The 15,913-nt window shown below is 41.2% G+C and overlaps 1 pseudogene; it reads left to right on the forward strand.

The window, feature by feature from the left end:
- Positions 1-15,200, forward strand: part of LOC121295904 — a 28,119-nt pseudogene extending 12,919 nt beyond the window's left edge.
- The last annotated feature ends 713 nt before the right edge of the window (positions 15,201-15,913 follow it).

Below are 15,913 nucleotides of genomic sequence, written 5' to 3' on the forward strand. Positions count from 1 at the left end.
ATTTGTAATTCAGCAAAATGTGACATTATTGGTATTGGGTGAATACTTCTGCAAACCACTGTGTGTGTGTGTGTGTGTATGTGTGTGTGTGTGTGTGTGTGTGTGTTGTCTATATATATATATATATATATATATATATATATATATATATATATATTATATTATATAAAAGCAAAAAACATTACCAATGCCATCTGGTTTTAAAGGCAATAGAAGTGTGTGAAAGGGTGGCTTTGCAGGGGTGATGTCAGACCTGAAAAGAAACTAAAACATTAAATGGTGGTGAGAAACTGAAACGCTACGGCGCTCAGTATTTTATTAAACAATAATAGAAAATAAAAGATTTAAACAAAACAAAATTATACAAAACAAAAGGCGCGTTGGCCAAACAAAGAAACAAATAACAAACAAGTATCGTGCTGGTGTATAAACAGCACGCTTAGCAAGTGTTATATTTGTGGATATTTACATCCTGTCTCCACTCTCATTCTCTGAGTGCAGACAGCTGCTTGCTTTTATACAGGTGACCATTAGCAACAATTAATTAATTGATTGATTAACCCTATTAGCAACAATTGATCAATGAATAAACTCAGGAGATTTTAGTGAATAAGATTGACAAATGGTTTTTGATTCAAAAACACTTTATATACAAGAAAGGTATACCTCCAATACAATCATATAAGCACAAGATTTAAACTGACTTTGGACAAGGCCTCAGTACAGCTCAGTGCATACGTTTGTATCAGAAAGCATGGATATCCATGGAGTCAATTCGAAAGAGATGAAAAGACTTTGCCATTTTGGGTATTTATACCTTTGTGAACAACTGTTGACTCCACTCCCATTTGTTTTTCTTCTGTCCAATGATAGGGGTTTCCACTCTATCATTGCACATTCCCTCTGCGGGGAAAAAGGGGGGGCTGCATACCACGTTGAACCTAGCAGGGCTCATCCATCTTGTCTTTCAGTTCCCCTCGCCCATCTCACACTATCTCTGCTAATCTCCTGCCTTTTGGCGTTTAGCTCAGACACCCATCTGTGACTTTGAGTCGTGTTAGGCTATGCAAAACTGCACATAGCTGGTTTTGCCGATGGGAAATGAAAGAACTCAAAACTTACACAATACTGTATAGAACCTTAATATAAAAGCATATTAAAGCAATTGAATTAGTAAGCACATTAAAACGACTATAAAAACACATTCACACAATTTAAACATAATGATTAAAAAGAACTTAACTATAAAAGACACACATACACAATGTAAAACTTACAATTAATAACATCATTAATACCTCATGCAGAAAGCCATCACTACAGACGGTCACCTTCTGTACAATTTTAACCCCATTCATGTGACTACAGTGTGAGAGCGGCTTTTCGACGGTTAACGGTTAATATATGTATATATATATATAAAATAATACAAATAATACTGGCTTTCACCATCACATTAACATATACATCATAATACTAATACAATAATAAACAAAGAGGCGAGAGACTCCGCACACAGTGCAATAGGTAAGAGGTATGGTAGCATTGGTAGCTCCAAGTGAATGGTCATATGTTTTGACAGTATCACAATGCTTTGAACCAATGTATTGCAGTTTAATGGTACCATAGCAGGACCAGCCAGCCAGTGTGCTGCTGTATCAGGACCATGGCCCTGTGCAATAATATATCAGTTCCAGATCCATTGTGTTTCCAATGCTGGTAATGCTGTTGTTTGCTGGTATTCCTGATAGGGACTCTTCAGGTTAATGCACTGGGATTAGAATAGGACGTTTAAAACATTCATTGATTACAGCTTTTGTTGATAAAAAGTTACGTGAAATAAAAGACTAAATACACAAGATAGTGCTGCCATTGAATACTCTTAAAGGAGTGCTTACCCAGGTTTTTAAATGCAAGGTCATACCTTTAATTAGTATCAATAGTGTTATTATTGGCCCCTCTTTACTGGAGTGAGCTTTGGGTGACCAGACTATCCTGATATTACAGGCTCGGTTACCTAAAGGTATCTGGCATTCTTTAATAAAGTCCATATACAGCGCCAATAGAAAGTCTACACCCCCTTAAACTTTTTTTCACATTTTATTTTGTCAGTGCCTCAGAGTTTCATGCATTTAAATAAGGATTTTTTTCCGCTTATCTACACACCATACACCACACTGTTAAGGGGAAAAAAGTTTTTATTGAGAAAAAAATATATATATTAAAAATACAAAACTGAAAGATCATAATTGGATAAGTCTCCACCCCCCTGAGTTAATACTTGGTGGAAGCACCTTTGGCAGCAATTACAGCTGTGAGTCTGTTGGGATAGGTCTCTACCAACTTTGCACACCTAGATTTGGCAATATTTGACCATTCTTCTTTACAAAACTGTTCGAGCTTTGTCAAGTTCCTTGGGGAGCGTTGATGGACAGCAATCTTCCAGTCATGTGACAGTTGGATTGGATTTCGATTGGATTTAGGTCGGGGCTCTGACTGGGCCACTCAAAAACATTTACCTTTTTGTTGCTTAGCCACTCCAGTGTAGCTTTGGCTGTGTGCTTTCGGTCGTTGTCATGCTGAAATGTGAACTTCTGTCCCAGTTTCAGCTTTCTAACAGAGGGCAGCAGGTTTTCCTCAAGGACATCTCTGTACTTTGCTCCATTAATTTTCCCTTCTATCCTGACAAGTGTCCCAGTCCCTGCCAATGAGAAACATCCCCATAACATGATGCTGCCATCGTCATGCTTCACAGTAGGGATGGTGTTCTTTGGGTGATGTGCTGTGTTGGGTTTGCGCCAAACAAAATGCTTTGCATTTAGGCCAAAAAGTTCCATTTTAGTTTCGTCAGACCACAAAACTTTTTGCCACATGGCTACAGAATCTCCTGAGTGTTTTTTTGCATACTTCAAAATGGGATTCAAGGTGGGCTTTCTTGAGTAATGGCTTCCTTCTTGCCACCCTACCATACAGGCCAGATTTGTGGAGTGCTTGGGATATTGTTGTCACATGCACACTTTGACCTGTCTTGGCCGTAAAAACCTGTAGCTCTTGCAAAGTTGCCATTGGCCTCTTGGTAGCCTCTCGGTCATCCAGTTTCAAGGGACGGCCTGATCCAGGCAGGGTCTTGGTGGTGCCATAAACCTTCCACTTCTTAATAATCCTCTTGACCATGCTCCAAGGGATATTCAAGGCCTCTGATGTTTTTTTATACCCATCCCCTGATCTGTGTCTTTCAACAACTTTGTCCCGGAGTTCTTTTGAAAGCGCTTTGGTGCTCATGGTTGAGTCTTTGCTTTGAAATGCACTACCCAGCAGAGGGAACCTACAGGAACTGCTGAATTTATCCTGAAATCATGTGAATCACTACAATTTAACACAGGTGGAGGCCACTTAACTTGGTGTGTGATTTTGAAGGCGTGAAGCTTTAGATTCAGTAACTGGTGGCACCCCTTGAGCAGGAGCAGCAACTCCAACTAAGTGTTTCCTGTAACTGTTGGTCAGTCTCTCACATATCGGTTTTGAGGAATTTTGGCCCATTCCTCCTTACAGAACTGCTTCAACTCAGTGACATTTGAGGGCTTCCTTGCATGGACAGCTTGCTTCCGGTCCTGCCACAATATTTCAATGGGGTTTAGGTCCGGACTTTGATTAGGCCATTCGAAAATGCAGAATTTCTTCTTCTGCAGCCATTCTTTTGTAGATTTACTTGTATGTTTTGGATCATTGTCTTGCTGCATGACTCACTTTCGATTCAGCTTTAGCTCACGGGCGGATGGCCTGACATTCTCCTCTAGAATCTTCTGATACAATGCAGAATTCATGGTTGTGTCAATAATGGCAAGCTGTCAAGGTCCTGAGGCAGCAAAGCAGCCCCAAACCATTACACTCCCACCACCATGCTTGACGGTTGGGAGGAGGTTCTTTTGTTTGAATGCAGTGTTTGGTTTTCTCCAAACATAATGTTTCTCATTGAGGCCAAAAAATTCTAACTTTGACTCGTCTGTCCAGAGAACATTGTTCCAGAGAGCACTGGTTTCCTCCTGGCTATCCTTCCATGAACACCATTCTTGTTCAGTCTTTTTCTGATAGTTGAGTCATGAACACTCACATTAGCCAAGGCGAGAGTGGCCTGCAGATACTTGAATGTTACTCTGGGGTTTTTTGTGACTTCCTTGATGATTTTCTGGTTTGTTGATTGTTTGATGATTTTCTTGGAGAAATTTTGGTAGGACGACCGTTCCTGTGTAGAGTGACTGTGGTCTTGAACTTTCTCCATTTGTAGACTATCCGTCTGACAATGGATTGGTGGAGCCCCAAATCCTTAGAAGTGGTTTTGTAACCCTTTCTAGACTGATGAGCATCAATAACTCTTTATCTGAGGTCCTCAGAGACGTGTTTCCACATATGTGTATGGTGAAGACCAAACTCAAAAAGTTTCTGATCTTTATATAGGGTGGGGCCTCGCAAACTCAGCCCTGAAGATCTACCTAATTATTTAAACACCTGATTCTAATGATCCTCTTAATTGTGTCACTTACTTTTTTCACATACCCTTAATTACTCATTGTTTGTCAAATTCATACATCATTTTGTTTTAAAAGACATGGAATTGGTTAATATAAACCCTATTGGATATTTAAGAAAATTAAGAAAGTTTTGATTCAAGAAGGCCATCATGGTAAAACTATGGAATTTCCTTAATTATCATTGGGGTTCACAAACTTTTTCTCGGCACTGTATATATTTTATTTCCCCTTAAAGCTGTGACCTGGCAAAGGTTAAACTAAAGTGAAAAATCACCCTGGGCTCAACTTAAACATTATCATCATGTGTAGCACCTTGTTCAATTCGTAATGAATAGGGCTTTCCAGGCAAAAAATATCAGGATCACCCTACTGACTTCTGGCAAGTTGCCAGACAGGGGATAAGTGACGAGTTTTATTCGACTTTCAGCCTAACCCTTTACCATGTAGGGGATGCAGGTTCTAAAATGTTAGTATTGCTGTAAGAACCTTAGGGACCACTCTTTCAAATTTTGTGAAACACTTTTGGTTTCAAGTTCCCCCAGTAGTCATTAGCTCCCTCTGAAATTTTAATGTTTGTTATTTCTACAAAGTTTAGGCTGAAATAACTCACGTAGCGGGGCTCCAAAGATATTTTTGGATGGATGTTGATGAGGTCCACAAAAATAAAGTAAAATATTTTGGTTTCTGTGGATTTTGGATTTTGGATTTTTGAAGTTGCATTCGAGCATTGCTTATAGCCACTGCAGTGAGGCTAAAGTACCACATAGTCTTAACCAAACTGGCGTTATTCTACAATTTTGCATTGTCTGAGGTTAGATCTAAAGTAAAAAGTGACAGTGTGTGCTTCCAGTGGCACTAGCTTGGAGCTGAGGGGTTATGAACTTGCATGTGGAACTTAGATTTCTTTGTTACAGTGACACATTTGAAACTACCAAAACCTCAGTTAGGTGCGTTTTAAAAACTACAAACTGATAGAAAACACAAAACCTAGATTACCATGGTAAACTTAAGGGGTTAACAACTTCCGGAGTCACTAGAATTTCACATATACTCCTACTGGAATAAAAATAAAGGTTCTTACAGCAATACTAACATTTTAGGATCCGCATCCCCTACAGGGTAAAGGGTTGGGCTGAAGTTCGAATAAAACTCGTCACTTACCCCTCGTCTGGCAACTTGCCAAAGGTGTGCAGGTGCTTCTGGTATTTTTTTCTCGAAAGCCCTATTCATTACGAGTAGAACGAACGTCTAAGTTGGTAGCATCTAATTTGAGCCCAGGGTGATTTTTCTTGTCAGGGTCACTTTTTCACTTTGGTTAGACCTTTGCCAGTTCACAGCTCGAAGAGGAAATTAAAAAAAATAAATAAATTAAATGATCTCTTAACTCAGCGGGCCCGAAAACCACTAGGTGAATTCTACTAGCAAAAGTCAACACAGTCGGGCCACAAAATGCCCCTTTAGTGGTTGAGTTGGCATGGAATGACCCACAAACAATAGGGCAGTTACATAACAGTCACCAGGGCAGCATGGAACTAATTGCAAATGTAACTATGGGTGTGTAAGATGAGTGAGACATGTGGTTTAGTTGAATAAATACTCTTTATTCCTCTGTGAATTGTCAATCTGTGAACATCTCATTTTAGTTTCCCCAAATTTCCCCGCAGGAATTGAATCCCATTTTTTTGTTGAGCTTTGTCTGAGCTGGTGTCACCACTTAGAGCCAGACTACACCACATGGTGGAGAAACTACAGGAAGCAGGTCCTGTTAAAGTATGGGGGAAAAGATACATCCCACTAAACACCACAAGTACTGTATAGAGTATCTTATAGTTCTTAACATTTACCATTAGCCTCCGTTTTCTCTTTTCAAGTTGTTATCTAGATACACACCTCTGGCATTGAACAGGAGAGACAACACAGGTAAGTGATTTAAGTAGTTTATTCTTTTAAATTTTAAAATAGTGAATGAGATTAAAACTGCAACAAGAAATAAAGAAACCAGTAAAAAAATAAATAACTGATCTAACAAAAAAATTCCACTCACTGCTTGTACGCCACAAGTTCTTCAGAATTCGTGAAAATAAAAGAAGAAAACAAAACAATTCAGAACTTCTGCTGTCCTCAAAAGAAAAAGGAATAACCAAAAATACTGCAACCAGCCCATATTCCACTGTAGCCTGCTTCAGGAATGGTCTCTAAACAGGAGAGCATCATTGGTTCTCTGCAGTCTGTCGATCTATCAGCTCCCCAGCATGTCTGCCTGGTCATGAGTGCTTTACAAAATAATAATAAAAAGAAAAAAATAAAGAGGAGAACAAAAAAAAAAATTAGGGAAGTAATCCAATCCAGCAAGAGAGGAGTCTTTCAGATTCGAGCGTGCACTCTTCCTATTACTTTGCAGGGTGTCTGATTTCAGCTTTAAACAGTTCAGCCGCATTTCAGTTCCCCCTCTCAGTTCTTACCCCGTTCCATTACTTGCTTTGCTTGGTTGTTTCTTACTGCATTTCATTCCAGCTCCTCTCCATTTACTTAAACTACCTCTTTATAACCCAACAAATTCCTCATTTCTCAAAAAAGCTTACAATAATTAAGCGATTTGAAAAAAAAAAATGTTTACAAACAAATAGTAAAAAAAAAATAGCAAAGAGAAAAAGAAAACGACACATAGTGATAAAAAAATGAAAAATAAGACGAAGTGATTTGTCACCTGATGACACTGGCGAGAGTTGTTTTCTTAACAGCTTACATTAAAGAAGTGGAACATTCCCTGCCTCATTTCGACTGTTTGAATTCACTTTGACCAAAATCAGCACCATGCCTTCCATTTCTAAGCTGCAGTTCAAACTGCATGTAGTCTGTTGGGTGGACTGTGCTTTTGAATAATTATTTTTTTAATTAATAACCTTGAATGCATGCCTTTGAATTTTAAATGTTGATTGGGTGCTTGACATGCCTAGACACACTTTGCAACTAGATCTGTTTCATGGTCGCCCATGGTATAGCAATGATTGCTGCTGATGTATAACCATGGTCTGACAATGTCATGGTTGTATTTGTAAGAGTTTGTGCCATGGTGCTATATGCTGTACCAAGCATGGTTAGACAATGCTTTGTGGGAACTCTCTGGACAGGTTTGCTGTCTGATTCTGTTTTTCATTTTGCCATTCCACCCCCACTAAAGCTACAGCGATGAAGCCATGAAAACCGGCCCCAGGAGAGCCAGCAGAGGCAGAGTCCAAACTTTCACACTGAACAAAGAACCATAAAAGAGAGAGACCAACACTGAATTTAGGAGCTTTACAAGAAAAAAAGACACCCTACACACAATGTATTAATGTATGTTTAGCACTAGCAACACTATCACTGCTCCACAGTGTTTGATTGTTTAATTGCAGATATGCAACTCTATATATTCAAAGACAAGCAAAGCTGCTAATCACTTCCTGTGCTAGAAGGCAGTCTTGCTTCAATTGAATGTATTGCTGAGTAGAACTTTCTGATGGACCTGCCTATGTATGTGTTAATGCCTCCACAATCCATGTTGCACCAGTTTTTTGTTTTATTCATGATTCAATCAGTAACTATTATTACGGTCACCCCTGATTTAACCATTGCCAGACCATGTCAATCCACGTCTGAGTCATAAGTGAATTTCTGATGGTACGCTGGCTGGCCAAAAAATGAAAGTGCCCTAATTTGTGAATGAGTAGCTCCTGGTGTATTGTATTAATGGAAACAGGTGTGTTTTTTCCAGCGTTGTAAGGTTTCTGTAATCCTGTTGTTACAATCAGTTACACATGAACAGAATTGCCTGCTGAAGACGCTGCCATTCCCACTATGGAGACAGCCACAGTGCAGTGCAACCACTGCGTTGAGATGGGCCGGTCCACAGGCCCCCACTGTCATGCGTGACGTCAGAGGGACTCTTCTGCTTGCTCGTGCTCGCTGCTTAAGACCTGCACCTCTCACTCCACTTGGGGTCAAGCCGATCACATGATCACACTTTTAGTGCACTGTTGCTGTCTACATCAAAATGAAGTTTGCTACTTATATCATAATTCAATCCCTCTTTGGAATCGGACATGTGGTTATTATCCAAATAGCACTGATTTACAACAAGCACTGTCCTTTATAGTGTGAAGGAGTCAGTTATGTTAACAACAGGGCTTTTTACTAAACGTTCCCAGCTTCGAGTTGCTTTCTTCTGCTGTATGAGGTGTCTCCAATGCATAGGCCTGTCAAAAAAAGACCAGGCCAAGAGGGTCCACAAATCAGCCCCCTGCCTGCCTCCACCTCTCCATAGCAACAAATAAAGTGTCCTTTATTACACTTTTTATTGGCTTGTAAACTCACAGGAGGTAGCCCAAGCAGGCGACTGGTCTGGGGAGTCTGTGTCGGTGTATTACCATCACCACTGCGCCGCTACATGGTAAATTATTCCAGTGGTTGTGTTTTTAGTGTTAGTCAAGGCCAGTAGCACAAGGGTTTGTATTCCTATGTGTAAACTGACTCCATAAATCAAGTACAGTACATTTTGCAGTGTTGGGGTCGTTACTGATAAAAAGAAATGTATTAGTCGTTATTCGTTTCTTGAGATAAAAGTAATGATATTAGTATTACATATTAGTTCATTTAAAAAAATAGCGCGCTATATTACTCGTTATATTACCCACTACATTCCTTCCTTTTGCCCTGCGAAACAATTGTGACTAATCTCCATAGTCTGGTAATGCGTTTTTTAAAGCTATGACAAACAAATAAACTTGTAATGCCGTGGGTTACCTTAGTTCTTGGGTCAGTAGCGTAGACAACTGCAAATGAATCAGGCTGGGCAATATTATCTTGCTTCCACTAAAGTTTTATTATTCAGCGACTTCATTACAAAGGCTCAGCAATAATAGAAAACAAAGTAATCTGCCAGTAGTATGTTGTAAACTGTGTTACAATTAAAACAGTAAATAAAAATAAAATGGAAGCACAGTAGGGCTCGTTGCGCACTCCACAACATCTCCTGCACGAATTCACACTCCTCACATCATTCTCATTAGCTACAGAGGCTATTAATGTACAAAATAAATCAACACTGTAAAATCACACTAAATATTGCAATTTGCTAGCTTCATTATAACAGTTAACAAAACTAACACCACTTAATCATTTACTTTAATTGAGCCTTTCAATGTATATGAACGCAGACATTAAAATAGTGATACTTATCTTTAACTCGCCCATATCAGGAAACAAAAAATCTGGGCAAAGGCTTATGGTCACTGTTGTCAGTATTAAACTACATGCACTTTGAACAAAAAACGTTTTTGAATCCGTCCTTATTTTAACTGGGTATGCAATTTGAGTTCTTCAATCGTAGGTTCAATGTTTAGTTTAAAAATCCAAGTAATCTTTGTTGTATCGCATCAATTGCGGTATACTACAAGGCATGGAGTTATTTTCTCAATACTGGTAGGCTATGTTCTTTTAATTAGCAAACAGTCCAAGTGGTGCCGCTGCATAGACATTACATGCTGTGTGTGCTTGTATAGTGATTTTGATATGGCGCACAAGTAAATAAATCTTGTTGAATTTACTGCTGCTTGCTTCCATTTAAACATCACATCATTTAATAATAACGTAATAATATAGCAAGAAAACACTCTTTTTTAAAAAAAATTTTTACGGAAAGTAACTAATATTATTACTCGTTATTAAGAAATGTAGTATTATTACAGTAGCACGTTACGTTACTAACGCGTTACCCCCAACTCTGACATTTTGTCATATGAACTGTAATCAAAATGTCACTTTTCTACAGTTTTATAAGGTAACTTTATGTGAAACTGTCACAGAGACGGCCGAAGTGGGCGACGTCAGAACCAGGAAGGAATGAAATACACAAAGACAGATGATGTGAAATGATGATGGCGCTTGCTTGCGCCGGTTTATTGTAAATAAAAGGTTTAAACACGAAAACAGAAACACGGCACTCTACGCCAAAATAAAAGAGACAAACAAAAACGGACTATACTTAACAAAATGGTGCACGGACAGACACACTGACAAACACGGTGAGTTTCTAAATAAACAAGTATCGTGCTGGTCCCACCAGCACGCAATAGCAATTGAAAAATAATTTCTCCTCCTCTCTCTCCCGTTCTCCACACATTTTAAACACTTGTGTTACACAGACCCTTTTATATCCCGTGTACCAACGACTGTACACCAACATTAAACACACAACATAACAGAAAATATACACAGGGGCGGGCACTTTGTTACAGAAACATTTACAGAATACAGTATGTGTCTGTTCTGGCTGAAAAAAATAAATACAAATTCCAGTCAAAGGCTTTCTAGCTTATTACATGTCTTGGTATATCTGAATATATAATCACAAGGGCAGTGGTACTCAAGGTCATTATCAATTTACCAGCAAATGCAGAAGGACTGGGTGGGGTTTTTGTTCTTACTTTTTGCCAGACAAGACGCAGATGAAGAACAAAGAGCAAATATTGCTCTGCATTTGTAGACAGAATCCCAGTTTCATTTATCTTTATCTTTATCTCTATAATATAAATCATGCTCCAAACATTCATGAGGAAGAAATGATGGTTTATACCTGCCTTTTGAAAACAAACGCTGATTTCTACGACCTCATAAAATATTGTGGGGGTCGTCTCGCTGCATGACAAGCACAAAATCCACATCAGTCATGGGCATGGGAACACATCAAACAGATATCTGTGCTGTTGATACATGCTTCATGGTACATTGTTGCGCAACAAAATATATTTTTAAACAGGCCGAGTGCTATAAGGCCTTTACTTGGACCCCAACTTGCTGAAATTTCTGGGGGAAAGAAAAAAATCAACTGATATTTTTTTGGATGAAAAACACCTTTTACAGATTTTATGAAACTGTAACCAAGCATGAATGTGGAATTCATTATTTGAATTAGCTTGGCTTGTTCAGTGCTCCCAACTAGTGTCTTCCCTGGACCAAAATCCATATCTCTACTATAGACAATGCAAAGGTCAAATGTTTACGAAACCTGTCAAACCATACTAGTACTTTTAAATAGACTGTAACACAGGGCTTGTACTGTAATGATTACTTGCATTGTACAGCTATGGCCAAAAGTTTTAGGTTTGAGACATAATTTAAAAAAAAAAAAAAAAAAGGCATGGTAAGTAGTGTGGCAAAATGGCTGGTAAGGGGAACAGGTGTAGCGGTGATGCGGTGCAGGAGTGACAGGCAGACAACGGTAATCCAGTGAAAAGTGCTTTATTTCTTTTCCAGGTCCGGTGACCGTAAAATAAATAAATCCCCGGCGATACACAACAATGTGTAATGCACAGGGATAACAAAAACAGGGCACAGTCCCGAACCAAACAAACAGAAAGTCACCAGTCCTGGGTGAGTGCAGTCGTGATGGTGGTCAGTGCAAACACTCTAGTCGGTGTGCAGTGGTGCTCCGGACAGTGCTGACCCTTGGCGACAGCTAGATAGTGCTTTAACTGTCTGGTGGTGAAAAACACAGACAATTACGCAGACAAACACAACAAAACACAACACGTAATTTCTCTTTACAACGAGAGCTCCTCTCTCGATCCTTCTCTCTCCAAACGTTAACCCAAACGAAAAAAAAGATCAGCATTACCCTGGCCCCTATATGTACTCCTGTATGACATCTAGGTAAAGGGTTGCAGTTGCCTTATTACTTGCAGCTGCCCCTCGTTTACCTTTCAGGTCAATACGGTCTTACAAGAGTCTTGCTTCTTTCCAGGCCGACCCACTTCCCTGACCCGGAAAAAACTGTCAGGCCAGTCCTTCCAGATACTTCGCCTCCCGTTCTTTAGCGCCCTCACAGGCGGGAGATTTATCACCGGAACTCATTGTATTTCTGTCACTTATACCACCGCTGAGAGTGGAGCCGAAGGAACACTCGGCTAAATCTACCTTTCCCATTATTCCCCCCTCCCGGGAAAAATAATCTGCATTTTGGTGGTACTTTGCTATACTTAGTAACTAGGCAACCAACCCCTGCCGCTGAAATTATCCGGGCATTGCTGTCCTTCATTGTGCTTAACCACGTGAGTGGGGCGTGGTCTATGACCAGATCAAATGAGTGTCCCAGCAGGTAGTATCGTAAAGAGTGAGTAGCCCATTTAATGGCCAAACACTCTTTTTCGACTACAGAGTAGTTACGTTCCCGAGGTAACATCTTTTTGCTTAGTTACAATATCGGGTGTTCTACTCCAGCTACTTTTTGGAACAAGACTGCACCCAAACCTACATCCGATGCGTAGGTGTGGAGGATGAATCGCTTGGTGAAATCTGGAGTAATAAGAGTGGGGGCCTGGCAAAGTCTACGCTTAATAGTATCAAATGCCCCCTGACACTCAGCTGACCATTTAATTAAATTTGGAGCACTCTTTTTTGTGAGGTCGACTAACGGGTTAACCACTGTGGCGTACTCGGGGATGAAGCGGCGGTAATAACCCGCTAAGCCCAGTAGTGACCTCCCCTGAGTCTTGGCTTTAGGGATCACTGCATCAAGCCTGAATTTTGGTGACCACAGTTCTCACCCTTCCATTCCCCATTAAGAATCCCAAATATTGCGTCTCTGTTTCCTCAAGTTAGCTGTCAGCCAGGCTGCCCTTAGAGACTGCAGAACGGCTGTAACCCTAACCAAATGCTCTCGCCAGGTGAGCTGTAAATAACCACATCATCAATATAAACTGCTGCATATTCATCATATTGGCGTAAAACCTGGTCCATCAGTCTCTGAAAGGCAGCAGGCGCATGCTGTAGCCCAAATTGTATGGTTTAAAGCCCTTCTGGTGTTGAAAATGCAGTTTTCTCTTTGGAGCTGCGGGTTAAAGGGATTTGCCAGTATTCCTTCGTCAGGTCCAGAGTTGAAATAAACCTCGCTTTTCCCAGTCTGTCTAAAAGTTCGTTGACCCGATTTCAGGATATGCATTGAACTTAGCAATAGTGTTTACCTTTCTGAAATCCACGCAGAAAAGTGCATGGTTTGTCTTTCTTAGCCACTATGACGATCAGACTGCACCACTCGCTCCTGGAAGGCTCAATCACCCCAAGCTCGAGCATATCCCATACCTATTTGCGAACGCCACTTTGTCGACTTTCCAGGATCCGATATGGTCTCTCTCACACTGTGACACCTGGTAGAGAGGTAATGTCATATTCAACTAAGTTTGTTCTGCCGGGCACGTCAGAAAAAATATCGCTGAACTCCTCAATAAGCTTACACAGCTCTCTTTGCTAATCTGGAACCAATTGTTCCCCCATTTAAATCATTCTTGTGCTAGGGGTCTCTGGACAGGGGCCTAAATCATCCTTCATATTGCCTGGGGCTATAAATAAGACCTCCCTTGCCTGCCAGGGCTTTAACAAATTGACATTTTAAATCTGGGAGTTCATTACTAGATCGGGCTGTCTAATTTCATAATTCACTTTCCCTTTAGCCCTATTCACTTTATATGGTCCCTGCCATTTAGCAAACAGTTTTGATTCTGATGAGGGAAGTAGCAGCATTACAGCACAACCTGGTCGAAAGGTTAGAATCCATGCATTTCTGTTGCAATGCTGCTGCTGTCGGTGCTGAGCCGATCTGAGGTTGTCCTGGGCCAAACGACCGACCGAATCCAGGCAATCTCTTAGAAGGAGCACATGCTTCACTACATTCTTGGACGAGCCTTTGTGCTCCTCCCATCCCTCTCTCAGCAGGTCGAGTGACTCAAGGCTGCCAGCCGTACAGGAGCTCAAAGGGGGAGAACCCAGTTGACCTCTGTGGCACCTCTCACTGCAAAAAGGAGGTAGGGAAGAAGCGATGCCCAATGTTTTTGCTCTTGTGTTACGAATCGTCTCAGCATCGACTTTAGGGTCTGATTAAAACGTTCCATCAGACCGTCTGATTGTGGATGATAAACGGACGTCCTGATGGGATGTATTTTTAATATTTTGTACACCTGCTGTAATGTATTGGACAAAAAAATGATTCCATGATCAGTCAAGATCTCCTTGGGGATCCCTACTCTAGCCATAATCTGCGTTAACTCGGTGGCTATTGCAGCGGCACTAGTGGACCTCAATGTCCGGGTATCGCATTGCATAATCCACCACTACTAATATATGCGTATACCCAGAGTCAGAAGGTAGCAAAGGGCCCACTACGTCCATTGCAATGCGCTCAAAAGGAATGGAAATAATCGGCAGTGGGACCAAAGGGGCGGGACACACTCAACCCGGCATTACTCGCTGGCAGACTGGGCATGTGGCTACATATCTCAACACATCAGTGTGAAGACCTAGCCAATAGAATCGAGCCAATATTCATTCCCTCGTCTTCTCGGCTCCGAGGTGCCCCGCAAAAGGGATATCATGCGCCACCCTCATGACCTCGGTCTAACAAGACGGGTGAACCAACAATTGTGTTACAGGCTGTCCTGTGCCCGCGGCTAGGTTTATCCTATACAGTAATTGCCCCTTAATACTGAAATGTGGATATACTAGCGCCCCAGCGCCATCAACATCCTTACCTGCAATGGACTGGACCTGCCCCCAAACATGCACCAGTAACAGGTCATTATGTTGGCCCCACACTGTGTCCGTGCTTGAGCACCACAGGTCCGGTACATTGAGAGGGGCTGAAATAACCTCTGCCCTTGTTGGCCCAGTAACCTCGCTCTCTCGGTCACACTGCGTTCCCACTTCCTTTGACTGATGTTTGTTCTCATCCCACCACTTTCCCACCAGACCCCAGCCTTGTCTTAAAGATGCTCCCTCCCATTTCGCGGTCCGTCTCTCCTTATTTGTTTTTCTAGGACAGAAAAGAGGAGAAAACATTTCAGTATGAAAAGGAAATACCTCCCCAATTCATTCCTTTTTTTTCTGCCACATTTACATGTGCGGCTGAGACTGCCATTATTTGCATTAATTGTTTGAATTTTGGCCAGTCTCGGCCCAGAATAACTGGGTGTGGCAACCTTTCCGACCACCCCTACTAAGAGGTGACGTTTTATCGGTCCTACCTATAAATATACTTTTAGTGTGGGGTATGCCGCCGTGTCTCCATGGATACAGGAGATGGCCACCTGACCTTGTGGCCGCCAGTGCACACCGCCCAGAAGAGCTGTCCTAATCAAAGTTTGCTCACACCCTGTTTCCACTAATGCGTAGGTTTTCACATTTCCTAAAACAACATCAATCAGACAAGGCCCTTCCCGACCGTTTTCCCCATGCTTACCCGTTTCAGGTGCCCAATTGCATGTGGCCACATCACACTCCATGGCAGCAGGGCATGACCTGGTCATATGTCCTGGCTGGTTGCACCTAAAAACAGATAGGAAGGACAGAGGGAGCAG

Source organism: Polyodon spathula, chromosome 20 (assembly GCF_017654505.1).
Source record: "Polyodon spathula isolate WHYD16114869_AA chromosome 20, ASM1765450v1, whole genome shotgun sequence".
Taxonomy (NCBI): domain Eukaryota; kingdom Metazoa; phylum Chordata; class Actinopteri; order Acipenseriformes; family Polyodontidae; genus Polyodon; species Polyodon spathula.